The sequence below is a fragment of the Uranotaenia lowii genome, chromosome 1 (assembly GCF_029784155.1).
Source record: "Uranotaenia lowii strain MFRU-FL chromosome 1, ASM2978415v1, whole genome shotgun sequence".
Lineage (NCBI taxonomy): Eukaryota > Metazoa > Arthropoda > Insecta > Diptera > Culicidae > Uranotaenia > Uranotaenia lowii.
The window spans coordinates 215,055,548-215,071,768 of NC_073691.1; positions in this window are offsets into that span (position 1 = coordinate 215,055,548).

Consider the following 16,221-nt stretch of genomic DNA (forward strand, 5'->3'; position numbering starts at 1 on the left):
AGTTTGTCCAGGTTCTCTTGTCTCGTCTACAAGCTCGTTTAACTGCCTTTTCCAGCTCCGCATATCGTAAGCGGGCGGCTGCTTTGGCTGACCCGGTACATGCCTGCTCAATTCCGACTTTCGCCTTTCTCCGATCATCGATCATCCTCCAGGTTTCATCCGACATCCATTCACTTCGTCTTCCACAAACTTTACCGAGAGTACCATGGCTCGTCGTGATAAAGGCATTCTTGATTCCACACCACTGTTCTTCGACTGTTCCGTCTGTCGGCAGCTCCGAGGCTCGGGATTCTAGCTGTTCAACGTATGCCCTTTTCACCTCAGGATTCTCCAACCGGCGGACGTCGTATCGACACCCGACTTTCTCCTCGCGCCGTTGGACACGCGCAACTCTCAGTCGTATCTCGCCAAGGACGAGGTGATGGTCAGATGCAATGTCTGCGCTTCGTTTGTTGCGGACATCAAGAAGGCTCCTTCTCCATTTTCGGCTGATGCAGATGTGGTCAATTTGATTTTCTGTTCGGCCATCTCGGGATACCCAAGTGACCTTATGTGCTGGTCGATGGGGGAAGAGCGATCCACCGATCACCATGTTGTTTTTGCCACAAAATTCTACAAACAGCTCTCCGTTTTCGCTCATCTGTCCTAGACCATGGCGCCCCATGATGCGCTCAAAGTCCTGATTATCGGAGCCAATCTTTGCGTTGAAGTCGGCTAAGTGGATTTGAATGTCACCCTTCGGAATTCTCTCATCCACGCTGTTCAATTGACTGTAAAACTGCTCTTTCTCCTGCAAATCGGCAACGTCAGTTGGCGCATAACACTGGACCATTGTAAGGTTTCTAACCCGTGTTCTGAATCTGGCTACGATTATTCTTTCGTTTATCGGTTCCCATCTTATGAGGGCCGCATGGGCCTGCGGGCTTAACAGGAAACGTTCGATTTGACCAAAAAGGATACTTTTCAGGCTACAGGGTTTTTGAATTTCGAGAAATGTTGCAATTCGACACACCCTACTGTTTAGCTAAAAAATTGTTTAAAGGTTAACCAACATTGTTTGGCTTAAGATAGAAAATATCGGTGATGCCGAAATATTTAGATATTGGTTGAACTTGAACATTGGTTGATTCTAATTTTGCTGTTACTTTGCAATGGATTGTGCGTACATACATAGGAAATTATAGAAAAAAAATAAAAGCGTACCTGAAAGATCTTTAATTATTTGCACGTGCCTCAAAATGCTTTGTTTTTTTCCCTCTTTAACCATCAAGGTCAGTTCATTGAATTTCACTTTTTCAAAGCGTCAAGCGATGGAAAAACATTTGAACGCCCTCAGATGCTTCTGAAGTACAATCTATCTTCAATGAAGCATGGTTTTTTTGCGGAAATTTATTTCATTCGTGTGAGGAATAAGATTTTATGGAGATGCGAAGGAATGCAACAAAAAATGTACCATCCATTAGGTAGTAGGAGGTTATTGCCACGATATTGTATTCAAATTCGAGTAAGTTCCAAAATGAGGCACCCATCACTATAACATGCGTGTATGTATATTTACCCAAAAAAAGCTTCCAGAATGTAAACGAACATCTTCATTCGGTTGCGATGACAGAAGTTCACTTTTTTCTGATTCAAGTAATATTTTATGGGCATCCCGATAGGGGAAAAACTGTAAGCCACATGAGCTGCGATTGCTTGCGGGAAATATCTACATTGGAACCTTGGCATCATATCTGCATATCTGTGCAGAGCAATTTGGATGGCAATGGGAAATGGGCAGCATCTATCATCTGGATGAGCATCATTTTTCTTAATGGTAGGGAAAGATTTCCCCATTATACTAGGTTGAAATTATTTTTGAGCATCGTTTTAAGAATCATGAAAAATTTTGTGAATTTGAAAAAGAGAAGTAGTTTGAAAACTCGACGTCGACTGTTTTTGGTAATAAGGTGATATGTACTGAAAGACGACCCATGTCATTTAATAATAAAAGCTGTTTTGTTCAGCATTCAATGTGGCTGTACAAAAATGTATCTAAATAAAATATTCAAAACTTCCAAAAGCATCCGTATGTTCCTCGAGTTCAAGGGTTAATAACATCAACACATTCATGTCCAATTCAAGAAACCGAAAAGGAAAACATCATCAATAACAGACGATAACACGATAACTCGGCTCAAAAAACAACTTGTCCGGCAAATCCCGCCGGGACATTTCAATCGTCATTTGGCCATCCCATTAAATCAAAATAACCCTCATCCCAAAAAAAACCCATAACCATCATCATCATATGTACATTTTGATCCGTTTGGACTACCATCAACATACGTAGAAAGGACATTGATTTCAATAACAAATAGCATCGAAAATCACCTATTAAACGATGACGACGACGACACATATGCGCGCCTACTTTGATCGAATCCCGTCCACTTTCACGGAAACATCGGAACCTCGAAGGGGCAGAAAGCCGATGTCCATCGGCATAATTTAGGGGCAAAAGGAAAATTACTTACGCCTACTGCGATTGGGAGGTTTTTTTTGGTTGAACTTTTTTTCTTCTAGGGTTAGTTTTTTTTCTATCCGCACATTTCTTTTTATTTTCTGTTGATATCGCATTGATTGGGTGAATGAGTGAGTAAAAATTTGTTTACATTAGCAGGATTGGCACGGTACACACCGCCACCAGGGAATACGAAGTCCCTTGAATGGGTCAAAAAAGAAGGGAGAAGCTTGGAACCCGGATAGGGTAGAGTAGGAAAAATCGACCCGTTCGACCGACCAACCGACTGGTCCTGCCGATTGATGGATTGAATGAAAGTGAAATTATGTATTCAGGCGTAGTAGGATTTTTATTCGATGGGCAGGTTCTTGAAAAAAAAAAATGTTTTTTTTTCTGTGGAAGCAAAAGTCAACGAGAATTTGTATGCACCGTATGTTACAGATCCGGATTAGGATACAGTCAATTGGCATATCCGTTGATAATGCAGGCGAGTTTTTTTTTCAGACAAAGAATCGAGGGTAACTATGAAAATGGTATAATATGTAATTTTTTTAAACGGGTAATCTTAATCAACTTATTCTAACATAAGAGCAGTTTACTATAATGAAAAATTCCGATTTATTTTCTCTACAATATACAAATTATGGGGTTATTATTATATCGATTCAGTTATGCATGAGGAAAACTTTTTTTAAATAAGTACCTAGATACTTGAACTCCTCGATACTCTCAGAAGAGATATGTATACACTTCATCTTGCTGATTCACTTCATTTTTTTTTTTTTTTGATATTCGATAAAGTGTGCACAAACAATTAAAAGGCACTGGACTTATGAGACTTCCATGTGGACACTAGCGTAAATTTCCTATCAGAAGTACCTAAAAATTAGTTTGAAAATCATTCTGAAAATGTGGTTTCATTTTTTTTAAAATCAAAGCTGTCACTTAAAGTTACAAAGATTTAAACCAGTGTTGAATTTCCCTCAATTATTATTACGCCAAAAAAAAAAACAAAAATAAAACGCTTCATGAAAATACTTCCTTCAGTCAACTCAATCTGGATGGATGCACATAAAATCATCCATTGCAGCAGAATGACGAATGAACGAATCATTCGTTACTTTTACGAGTGTCTCTTGGTTTCTCTTAGTGAGCAATTTCTTCGTTTATGCTTTATTGCTAAATTTTATATGGACGATATATTATTTAACTTTTCGGTAGCTTGCTACCAACAGTTGAAAGAGAAACTCGAAAGATGCTATAAAATTGTCATATTTTTCAATGATGCAACGTGAAAGAAATTCAGTATCGTGAGTCAATGAAAAAATCTCAATCGAACGGAAACAATTAGCTTGTCCCACCATCAAAACCGGTGCGGTGGTCAACCCTTATCAACCTTTGGCTCAGACAATCAGTGAAAGCGGAAAGTCGACAGCTTGCCACCAGAAATTTCAAATCCTTAATCATTTCACACACCGCCTACTGTGCATCGAGGGCACCGAACCGCACATTCATACCACGTTTCCCTTTTGTGTCTTTTACTCCTACAGGGTGACATCCGTAACCGATTGCTTTCGGTGACAGTTCCATTTTGCTGCTTTGTGTGGGGATCGAACACCCGTCCTCGTATGTAGGTATGACGTTCACGACTGTCAACAAAATTGTTTTCGCTTCTTTGAGTTTTCTTTCCTCATCAATTGGTGGTGTGTGTTTTCCGGATTTTTTTTTCTTCCGCAGCTTCCCGTTGCGAGTGCTGACAGTTATTCAATTTGTACCGCAAATCAAATCAAATCTAAACCCAACCACGGATGTCCAAGTCGAATGCACCAACAACAATGTATGGCAAAAGTCAACAAACTTATCGGTTGTACTATTGCTTGTTTTCGATATGGAAGATAGTTTCTTCCTTTATCCGTTCTTATAACAGCCAGATTTTTCCTATAACCGGAAAAATTGTTCTCTCGGTGACATTATTACATTTTTGTTTAGCTTTTTCGGGAGAACAAAAGTTTCAAGAACTATTCCCAAGAGCTGACATCCATTGTTCACAGCAATCTCTATTCTTCGCGCATGATTGCAAGTGCACAGCAAATCAAATCATAACTGACAATTTCCCCCCTCTTACTATCCTTCTAATATCGAGATGAATTTATGAGCAGATTTGGCTCGAGTAGTCAGTATCCCATGAAGGGAGGAAAACAAAAGCGAAAGCGATCCATCCCATCCCATTGTGAGCATCATTGACAAAACTGTAGTTTGACGACACTTGTGATGGGTGGTATGGATGAAAATGGGCTTCTGTCAAAATTTGACGTGCGGGTGAAAGTGCACCCCTTCCAATGAAATGTTCTCCCTCGTGATGGTTCGATCATAAATGAAATCAGAAAAGCCCATCTAATCGTCGTTCAGCCAAGCCGCTAATGTAAATAAATTAAGTAATAAATATATGAAACCTGTTGTGCATTGTGTTTGGATTGCTGGGCCTGTTGACAATATGACAGGTTTTGGTTTGCCTTAAAAACAATCCTGACAGCTAACGCGGGTAAGATGTTTTGATTGATTAAAAACTAGACCCAAATAAAATGGATAATTTGACCGTGAATTTGACAGAGCGTCTCTCGAGAAAAGTGCTTTTTCGATTAAGATTTCATACTTTTCCTTGAGTTTTTTTACGGGGTTTATTTTCATTTTTTGAAAATTTTGATAATCCTTATTTCGCCCTTGAAAGTAAATGTGAAAATACACAATCTGCAGAAATGATTTATATGTTTTTAAAATTAATCCAATATTTAAGAACAAATTGTAGGGATAAGATGAAGGATATGTAGAAAATAAATATAGTTTTTCAAATAAATGAAATAAAATAAAAGTAATTCGGCAACATAATAAAAAAAATAAATTTCTATGGCAACGTTTTATATTTTGCATACACTAGACAAAACAAAAAATAAACGACAAAAAAGAGCGACAGACGTGTCTGAGTGAATTGAAATGCGTAAGAATCGTGAAATCATTACAATGGTAGTTGGTAGAGTATGAACAAAGAGCGCTGATTGTAAAGGCTGCTGTTACGATTGTTTGTTTATGATTCGGCCACCGGTGAAAAGATAGATTGGCTTAGGGAGTGCAGATTTTTAATTCTTCTTCTACAAAAAATTGTTTGTAATGCGGCCTCCGGTAAAAAGACGATTTCTCTCAGGGAGTGCTGATTTCTAAGGCTGCTGCTACAAAAAAAAATGTTTTTGATTCGGCCTGCACTATAAAGACGGATTGGCTCAGGGTGCGCTGATTTTTAAGGCTGCTGCTACGATTGTTTGATTTTGATTTGGTCTCCGGTGAAAAGACGAATTGGCTGAGAGAGCGCTGATTTTCAAGGCTGCAGCTCCAAAAAAAAGTTTCTTATTTGGCCTCCGGTGAAAAGACGGATTGGCTAAGGGAGCGCAGATTTTTTAGGCTGCTGCTACAAAAAAATGTATCTGATTTGACCTCCGATGAAAAAGATGGATAGGCTCAGAAAGCGCAGATTTTTAAGGCTGCTGCTACGATTGTTTGTTTATCATTCGGCTTCCGATGAAAAGACGGATTGGCTAAGGGAGCGCTTTTTTACGGCTGCTGCCACAAAAAAAATGTTTCTGATTTGGCCTCCGGTGAAAAAATGGATTGGTTCAGAGAGCACAGATTTTTAAGGCTGCTGCTACGATTGTTAGTTTATGATTCGGCCTCCTGTAAAAAGACAGCTTGGCTAAGGAAGCGCTGATTTTTAAGGCTGCTACTACAAAAAAATGTTTCTGATTTGGCCACCGGTAAAAAGACGGATTGGCTCAGAGTGCACAGATTTATAAGGCTGCTGGTACGATTGTTTGTTTATATTCCGGCTCTGGAAAACAAAGACAGATCGGCTGGAAAAGCACCGATTGGAATGGCTGTTTCTAAGAATGTTTTTGAATTGTTCCGGCTCTGATAAAAAAGACAATTCGGCAAGAAAAGCGCAGATTGGAATGGCTGTTGCTATGAATATTTTCAGATTGTTCCGCCTCTGGTAAACAAAGACATCGCTGGAAAAGCACAGATTGGGAAGGCTGTTGCCAAGAATGTTTGCGGACTCCTCCGACTCTGATAAAAAAGACAGGAACAACAGGAAAAACAGTGATTGTTCCGGCTCAAGTTAACAAAGGAAAAGCACTGACTGCAATGGCTGTTGCTAAGAATGTTTTCGAATTGCTCTGGATCTTGCAAACCAAGACAGAGCGGCAGAAATAGAACATATTGTTACAAAAAGTTTTAACGTTGCTTTAATTGTTTTTTAAGTTAAAAAAAATGTGTACCAAAAAAACAGGCATGATGATTTGGTTTATGACTGAAGTTCCATGAAGTGACGTATCACTTTCGATTTGAAAATGTTGCGATTGTTAGCATTTTTGACAACTTCTGGAAGACAGTTATATGAAGCAGGTCCAATGTAAGAAATTTTGCGTTGACCAAAAGATGTTAAACAATGGCTTCGGAGAAAATGATGAGATTGACGAGTATGGCGAGAACGATTGCCTAAGTTAAACACTAAATTCCTTATGTTGTCTAACGAGTTCAAATTGTCGAATACATACAATAATGTTAGTTTTTGAATGGTTTATTGCTTAAAATGGGATGTAGAATTGAGATAATCAACAGTTTTTGCTAAGGATGGAATGTAAAATAAGACGATTTTTTATTTTTCTTTTTAATTTAAATTTTCTTTTAAAGAAAAACAATCCATAAATACATAGTTTTCCTTGAGGAGAGAAGGTGAGAAGTAATACAGAGATAAGATGAAGAATATGTAAAAAATGAATATAGTTTTTTAATAAATGAAATAAAATAAAAGTTGAATTCAGGAACACTGAAGAAAAATGAAATAAAATAAATTTTTATACTAGGCAAAAGCAAAGTCAGTCATTGATCTATTCTTGTGAGCCTCAGATGTGTCTGAGCTAGGTAATCTTTGAATTGAGATTCGTAAGAATCGTAAAATCACGGAACGAATGTATTCCTGGCCAACTCTTTTTTCGCAATGTCGACGGTAAACGGCTACTTAGTTCAAAATTTAAAAAAATCCTTTTAAGAGTCATGTCAGTGTAGTCACAGGTTTATTCCGATATTGCAGGCTAAGTATATATCGGACAACGTTCAAAGGATACAGGAGGAAAAGTAACTTCGCAACTGCTTCTTCCGAATGAAAGCCATTGAAAACTATTCAACGCCATAACGCTTGAGGCCATTGTCAATCGTTTTATTGGCCCGAAACAGTTTTAAACAAAATACCATGCAGCTTTCAATTAATGCAATATGTTCACCGAACAAAGTACCGATTTGGCACAATTAGCTAAACGATTATAGAGCTCAAGTGACTGAATGCGAGCCAAGCCTTCACTACAATATGCCGCCACTTTGGGCTCTCCTCCTTCCCTCCTCTAGTTGATTGTTGACATATGATAAAATTCAACTAATTTGACCTAATCATCCTTCCTCCGTTTATGGTCTCGGAATTGCTTCTAGTTTTCGTTTGCGCTTGGCACAGCCGAGCCATTTTCACAACTATTAAACCGGATTCCAATTTAGCGCAGTCACCACATATTGCAGTACTTTATTATCTCGATTGATATTCTCTGGCGTAGTTTTGGGTTTCCCGGGGGCCTCTTTGCCGTTCTCTCGTTCCTTCGAATGACACTTTCACCCACCGACTATCTAATGAATGGAATTCATTATAAAATCACCCCGGTGAGTGTTTGTGTGGTGCCATATTGTTGCCCATCTTGTTCCCTTTCGGATGCGGTTTTTGTACCCCATTCCTTGGATTGTCCTTTCCTTTCAATTGGAACCAGAAAAAGGGCACACGCATTTTACAGTTACACGAAATAGATTCAGTGAAAGCGCACGAATTACCATTAAAATTCCAACCATCCAATTCACGGCGGCAATAACGATTAAAATTATGACCCATAATGGTCATTTTTTTACCCTCCAGGAGCATAAGCCTACTGATATAATAGTTCTAAACCGTCGCGTCGCAGGACACCATCATCAAGTAGGCCCTTTTTTAGAAAGGCATTTTTTCCCCGTTCTACCATCCGTCCCTTTCCATCCCTAACAAGTAGGCCGTTTGGTTGTGGATCAACAGAAGAAATTTAGCAATAACAATAACTATCAAACGGCTCTTTAAACGTGTAAAGCTAACCTTAAAATGGGCCCAAGCTTCGGGATCAACCATATTCCGGGGAACCAGATCAGATCTGAAGGGTTGAGAGTGAGAGCCAAAAATTAGCATAATTATTCAATACAAGGATTCCCTCCTGCGGATATGTTTACACATCAGCAACGGAGAAAGCGGAAAATATACCGAAGTAGGCTGCAGAACTGCAGAACCTGTTCCGGAATGCTGGACACCGAGAGAGGTATACAAATGGTTGAGGGATTTGAACCATTGGATGGAACCAATTTCGGATCCTCACTGCCGGAGTTTTTGGTTTTAAAAATAAAATGCCCACGGGAATTATTTTTAATTAAAAACGGTAATATTTATGAATATTCATTCAAGCACATCGATTACTCCCCATTTTGAAGAGTGCCCAAATCTGTCTAGTCTATAGTCAATGAAAAATTAGAATCCAGTTAATTGTAGGCCAGTTAAAGAATTTGTGATCGAAGACTGCTCATAAGCTTCAACACAGACTGATTTGCGATGATTTTGACAACCTTTTTTCAGTCTTTTGCATTGTTTTTAAAAGAATAAGCATGCGATCCCACTTTTTTAGCCGCATCCTGAATTGAGGCAATCTTCTTACTGGTGTAAGCACGCATGACTTTCGGGTCCAAAGTTTTGTCCACCGGACCCGATTTCCGTTCAGATTTCTTTTTGTTCACGAAGCTGATTTTTTTCCATACTTCCCAATCGCATTTCGGACCGCTCCAATGCTTACTGCTTCCGTTTTTGCAAACTGAATCAGCGAAATGTTGGGGAAAGTGCACCATTTGTGCACAATATTTTCGCTCTTTTCCGGAAAATGCTTCTCATTTCACGAAAATTTTGCAAACTAGAGCTATCGATACACAAAGTTTTAAATTGAACTGTGAACAACAGCACACTGAAGAAATCAGCTGTTTACACGTCATCCGGAATGAGCAGGGTTGTATCTAAAACATTCTTAGACATAATGGGACACTCTATACTCTATCGAACGACAGAATAAAAAATAAAAGCAACCTTCTATAACTTTTTTTCGCAAAAGCCAATATTACTTGTGATCTTCAAGAAAGTTGATTATCGATTAGAAATTCTTTATTTGCAATACTGTAGTAATACCTGACTTCGTATGAATATCAATAAACAGTATGTTTAATGTTGTTGTAAGCTGTTTTACTGACTGATTAGGTTTATTAAAAATATATAATACTTAATCCATTATTTGCGTAAGAAATCCTTCTAATCAGAATAAGAGTTGGAAATTTTATCGCCCATTCCTAAACTGCTCTTTTGAAAAAAAAAAAAAATCTTCGAAACAACGGAAATAACTTCTGCAACCAATTCTATCTTATTTCGCGTGAAGTAATTGCCTTACCATGAAATTCCCATGAGAGGCAAAAAATAGTCCGAAAAATCCGTGAAGAAAATATTTGCCCAGATTAGAAACACATTCTATCCTAGGCAACAACAAAAATCGGATGTTTGCAGAACGGATAAAGGATGCGCACCAAAAAAAAAATTTCGAATTTGAATTCAAGTAATTAACCCCTTTCGCGGTGCTTTTCTCCTCGTCCTCGTCGCCGTCTCATAATTCACGGTCCGGTTAAGGATTTCCACCGAAGAACCAAACCCTCCGAAATCTTCCGTCCGTTTTCTTAGGGTTTTTTTTCATCCTTCGCTGTATATGAAGATATTTTGAGTGGTTAGTTGCTCGGTTGGTTGGGCTAAGAGCTAAGCTAAGACGGTTGGTTTCTCCGCACCCAAATACGGCGAAAACGAACCGATCCTGTAGTAGCAATAAAATTAATTAAGGATTAATTAAATGACTGAACTGAAAATCAAGCGAGCGAGGGTTTTTCGCCTTGCTTTTTTTTCCCCTTGGCCCACCCCGCCCGGTCCAATTCAATCGCATTTCTCGGTGCCGGACTTTAGTCCTGGAAAATTTCCACCCAAGCGTGCAATTCTAATTAAACATCATGTTAATAAATTTCATGCTTGTTTAAAAGTGGATATTCCGCTTGCTTAACTTTGGCGATTCTTATCCGGTGCGAAGTTTGATTTCGCGATTGTTGAACTGTGTAAACTGAGTTGGCCTTGGAATGTTAGCCGCTACGATTTGTTTTGCATAGTTTGAATTTCATCAAAGATTGCTAAGACTATTTTTGGGTAACTTGACATCTTTTAGATTTCAACCCATTAGATGAAAGGTTTTGTTGTTTTTTAGTTTTTAAAACGAGTTGTTAATGTTGAATTGTGAATAAGCCCTGCTTCTCGGTTCAGTCCCCAAAACAGCATCATAGCAAGGATGGTATCCAAAGTCCCAACCAGTAAACCGGAACCAGGAGCTAGTATTTTTCACACATTGCAGAATCGCAAATGGTCGCATCCGAGAGACTGTAAACAAGCAACTAAGAGTAAGCAGAAATAAACTTCCTCCATACAAAACGGGTTTAAAACCACCATAAACCGTTCATTTGCCAGAGGTTTCAACCTTCGTTCCCGAACAGCGTTGGGGATATGATATGTTAACGTTCGGGGGTAGCTCTCTATCCCGCTACAGTTTCTCTTAGTTTATAGTTTTTATGAGAAACGCCCGCACCCTTTTGACCACAAAAAGGATGTTCGTACATATCTCGGCTGCTGGCAGCTGTGTATCTCTGCCATAGTTACTTTCCATTATTTTTTTCCTACTTTCCTCCAAACTTTACGATTATTTATTCATCACAAATCACTCTCTTTCTCGCATTTCATAACCCCCATAGCAGCGCTTCGCTCTTATGGTAAAGTATCCTTCCCCACCTCTATTATTTTTTTCTTGGGACTGTAGCATTAGGAAAGCTGAAAATTTTATTGGTCAGTTTTGAGACCGAGTTTGTGGCAGTTTTGGTTAGCATTGTGAAACCAAAAGGTTTTGAACCAGGAAATGAATTATTTTTGCTCAAAGAAAACTGAAAAAGCTGACCCGTACAGATTGGAAATTATTTTGCAAATGCAATCGGTTAATTGGTTGAATATTTTTGTTTAGTATTTCTACTGGGCTCTTTTTGGGGATTGCAAGAAATGTTAGTCCCAATAAAATAAGTTTTCGACAATTCAGTCTTCAGAATGTTTCACATTTTCATTTTGAGGCACCGCAAAGGAACATTAAAAAAAACGGTTGTCATTTGATTGAATTAAATAAAAAAAAACTTACCTCTGGATTCTGCCATTTGAGCGTTATTCAACATGCTCACCCAAACAAGGTTGTGGAAAACTATTAGCAGTAAACTCAGCTATTTACTAAATTTAAATCGCATTGTTAATTAAATCTTATTGAAACTAAACAAGTAAGCTGCACTTACAAATTATGCTAGAGCTCATTTAGGTCAACATTGACCGCATCCCAACACACATTTTTTCACTGCCATTGAAATTCACAACAGAACACATTCACATCACATATTCATTTTCACCGCAAACCCTTCGATTTTGCTGCAGCGATGTAATTTTTCCGGAAATTATAAACTGCTCCCGATCCTCACAGGTGATTTATGAGCTGGTCATCTCACAAATTATATCTAGGGAGGTTTCCACCATCCATTACAATTAAACCACACCTGGTGAAAAATAATCACAATAGAAAATATCCACGCGTAAAAAACATAACTGCACTCCATATACAGAAAAGAGTTTATGATTGAATAATCAAAGCGCTTGCTTTGATCAGTTCAATTTGGAAACGGGTGCGATTTGAAAAATGAACTGAACAAAAATCACACCTACTTTATACTCCAATAAGAGGTTGGAATAAAAATTGTTTTTTTAAGTTGAAAACTTTCGAATAATCAAAACCTTTATTAGAATTCTATATTTTATTTTTGGCAGAAATCAGGTTTCAGATGGCAGAAGTTTTCCACTGGTGAGGAGTACACTCAGAAAAATACTCTTACATATGCCATAAGATTCTCTTATGAAGTGGCGCCATAAGAAAAATCATTGAAATTCAAAAGATTGTCTTATGACGCGAATGAATTCTGAAATGAACACCTACTCAAATAAGAAATTTTCGCTTTTCATAAGAGGGTCTTAGGGAAACAAGAAATGTCACGTTTGATGAAAATAATTCAAGAAATTTGATGTTTAAAACTTTTATTTTATTATTCGCCGAATTATTTCAAATTATATCGTGATCACTATCAGCAGCACATCAACACTTGGTACCAATAAAGTTATTCGGTAGCAACCGGTCCTTTCATCATATTATTTTAGCCAGTGGTCAGCATGCTGAAAAGTAAACAAAAAAGTACTTGAGTAAATAAATATTTTCAACGATCACAAAAAATGAAATTCTACTCAAACTTACCATTTAGAAGATCGAAATCACATTTAACTATAACAAAAACTAATAACTCCACAACTAGTCCTTTGTATGACGATGAAAAAACAGACTAATGGAATGAATGTGTTCATTATTTTTCACAATGCCGCTTCTTGTGCTTTTTCATAAGAACTTCTTATGAAAATTGAAAGAATTTCATAAGACTCTTTTGAAACCCAATTTTGCACTCTAAAAAGCTGTTCATAAGACGCATCTTATGAAAATTATAATAAGAATTTGCCTGAGTGTATGTAAACCGGTAGTCAAGATGAATAAACTGGAACGGTCCTCAGTTAACAACAAGTTTAAATTTTATGACAAATAAAAAGATAGTGTACCACCATTCTATAAATTTCATATTTCGACTGTTCCGCATCCTGTAATTCGCTAAACGTGTCAATAACCGGAAAATCCTCGGAACCACACACAAAACCTGGATTCCATAAAGTAAACCATTCCCAAAAGTTATTGTCTGTCTGCCGGCCGGAAGAGAGAAAATCCATCTCGACGAACCAAAATCCTGTACGAGCTCTTAAACCTTGTCATACATTGGACGGTACCGGCACAGTCCTTCTAGAACCGGAGGTTCCGTTTAACTTTACGAGCCAATCCTGCTGAGTTTGGTTAGGTTGGAAAAGAAGCCGAGACCGAATGACGAACGGTGACACCTTTCTTTGAGATGCACCGTTCCATCATTATCCATCCTTGCCAGGTTGCTGTGGTCTTGTGGCCGCCACGCCACCAGACAGGACGCCAGAAATGTCACAATCCTGAGCCACACAACACTAGCAGTAAAAGCTCGGAATGAGTGTTCCCCGCTATCTGTCTAACTGGAAGCGGAATTTTCAGGTGTCAGTTGGTTGCTGAGGTGTTGAGGAGTAGTGGGCTCAAATGTAACCAGCAGGAATGTTTTATGTTCATGTTTTCATTTTCCACCACCAGGGGGGGAGGTCTCTGAGTGAAACAGTAGGAAAATGAAACGGGGACCTAAATTTCTTTTTTAATATATAAGTATTTTTAAATATGTTTTTTTTGATTCAATGAATATTTATTAATAACGAGAGGTTGAACAAGTATTGTTTCTTAAAACTCATTTCGACCTTCTGAAAAAATACCTCGAGAAAACTGTCTGTCTTTTTCGGTTTCCCGGTTTTTGTGGTTTGGCAGTTTGGCTGGTGACCACACGGCATCGCGACTTTCCTTTTGTTTTCTTGTTCGGTTGGGAAATAGCTTGTGTTTTTTCTTGGAATTTCCCATTTTCTTTTTGAGATTCTTTTTCTTGTTCTCATGTTTATGTATAAATTTGTCGATTTGTTTGGGACAGCTAGTTATATTCTATGGTTTACAGACCAAGGTGGAAAACCATCCTGTAGAACAAACCATCCAATTATAAACATATCAACGGTAATAAATGAGCGTCAGATAACTGAGCTCCGTCAGACCGATAGAGATCGCATGTCTATGGAAAATAATATCGAAGCAATCCTTGACTTGGTCTGTTGCTGGGTTTACTGGGTGCAGCAAATTTTGCTGGAGGTGTTTAATGCAACCGGAAAAGTAGGCTATGTGTAGTATTTAATTTTTTCATAGCCATCTATTATCAATTTTATTACATGTAATCCTAATAAGAATCATTAAAATGACATAAATGACCAAATATAAATAAATTACAAACTATGGAAAAAATGAAGAAAACGAAGCAAATAACCAAACAGACAGGTATAAAAAAATCATTACAAAAATAATAAAAATCACATAAATATAAAAAGTGACAAAATTAAAAATAAATGACAACATAACAAAAATGACAAATTTGATAAAAATTAAAAAAAAAACCCTAAAATGACAGATTAACAAAAATGAGAAACATGATAGGATGACAAAAATAACCAAAAAGAGAAAAATTTCAAAAATGAAAAAAATGATTTAATTGAAATGAATAAAAAAAATTAAAGCATTACAAACCTGACAAAAATAACAAAATGACAAAAATAACAAAATGGCAATAACGGCGAATATGAAAAAAAAATGACAAAAATGACAAAAAAAGACAAAAATGATAAAAATGGCTACAATGACAATGACAATTTTTTTTTTTAATTTTTGTGATTTTTTCATTTCTGTCATATTGGTCATTTTATATGACAAAAATGAAAAAATCACAAAAATTTAAAAAAAAAAAATTGAAAAAAATGACAAAAATTGAAAAATGAAAAAAAAAATTACAAAAATAACAAAATGACAAAAACTACAAATATGACAACATTTACAAAAATGACAAAAATGACAAAAATCGCAGAAATGAAGAAAATGACAAAAATGAAAAAAAAAATACAAAAATTAGTAAAACCATTTTGTCATAAATGACAAAATTGATGAATTGAACAAATTTGATAAAACAATTTTCAAATGTTAAAAATGATAAAAATTACAAAAATTAAAACAATGACAAAAATGACAAAATCAAGTACAAAATGAGAAATGACAGAAAATGACAAAAAATGACAAAAATCACGAAAATGAAAAAAAATAAGAACAAAGTATTTCAAAAATCTTAGAAATCACAAAAATGAAAAAAACTGACAAAAATGACTAAAATGACAAAATTTACAAAAGATATAAAAATGATAAAAATGACAAAAATACCAAATATTACTAAAATAACAAAAATAAAAAAGAACAAATAAAGACAAATTTGATGAATCGAACAAAGTTGACAAAAATGACAAAAAATGACCAAAATACAAAAATTACAAAAATTTCAAAATTACAAACATTACGAAAATTACAAAAATTAGAAATATGACAACAATGACAACCATGACAAAAATTATAAAATGCAAAATGGCAATCATGACCAAAATGACAAAAACAACAAAAATGACAAAAATGACAGAAATGACAAAAATGACAAAAATGACAAAAATTACAAAAATGACAAAAACGACAAAAATAAAAAAAATATTACGAAAAATTACATAAATTACAAAAATGACAAAATGACAAAAATAAAAAAATAATTACAAAAATGACAAAAATGACAAAAATGACAAGAATGATAAGAATGACAAAAATTACCAAAATGACAAAAAAAAATAATAACAAAAATGACAAAAATGATAAAAATGACAAAAATGACAAAAA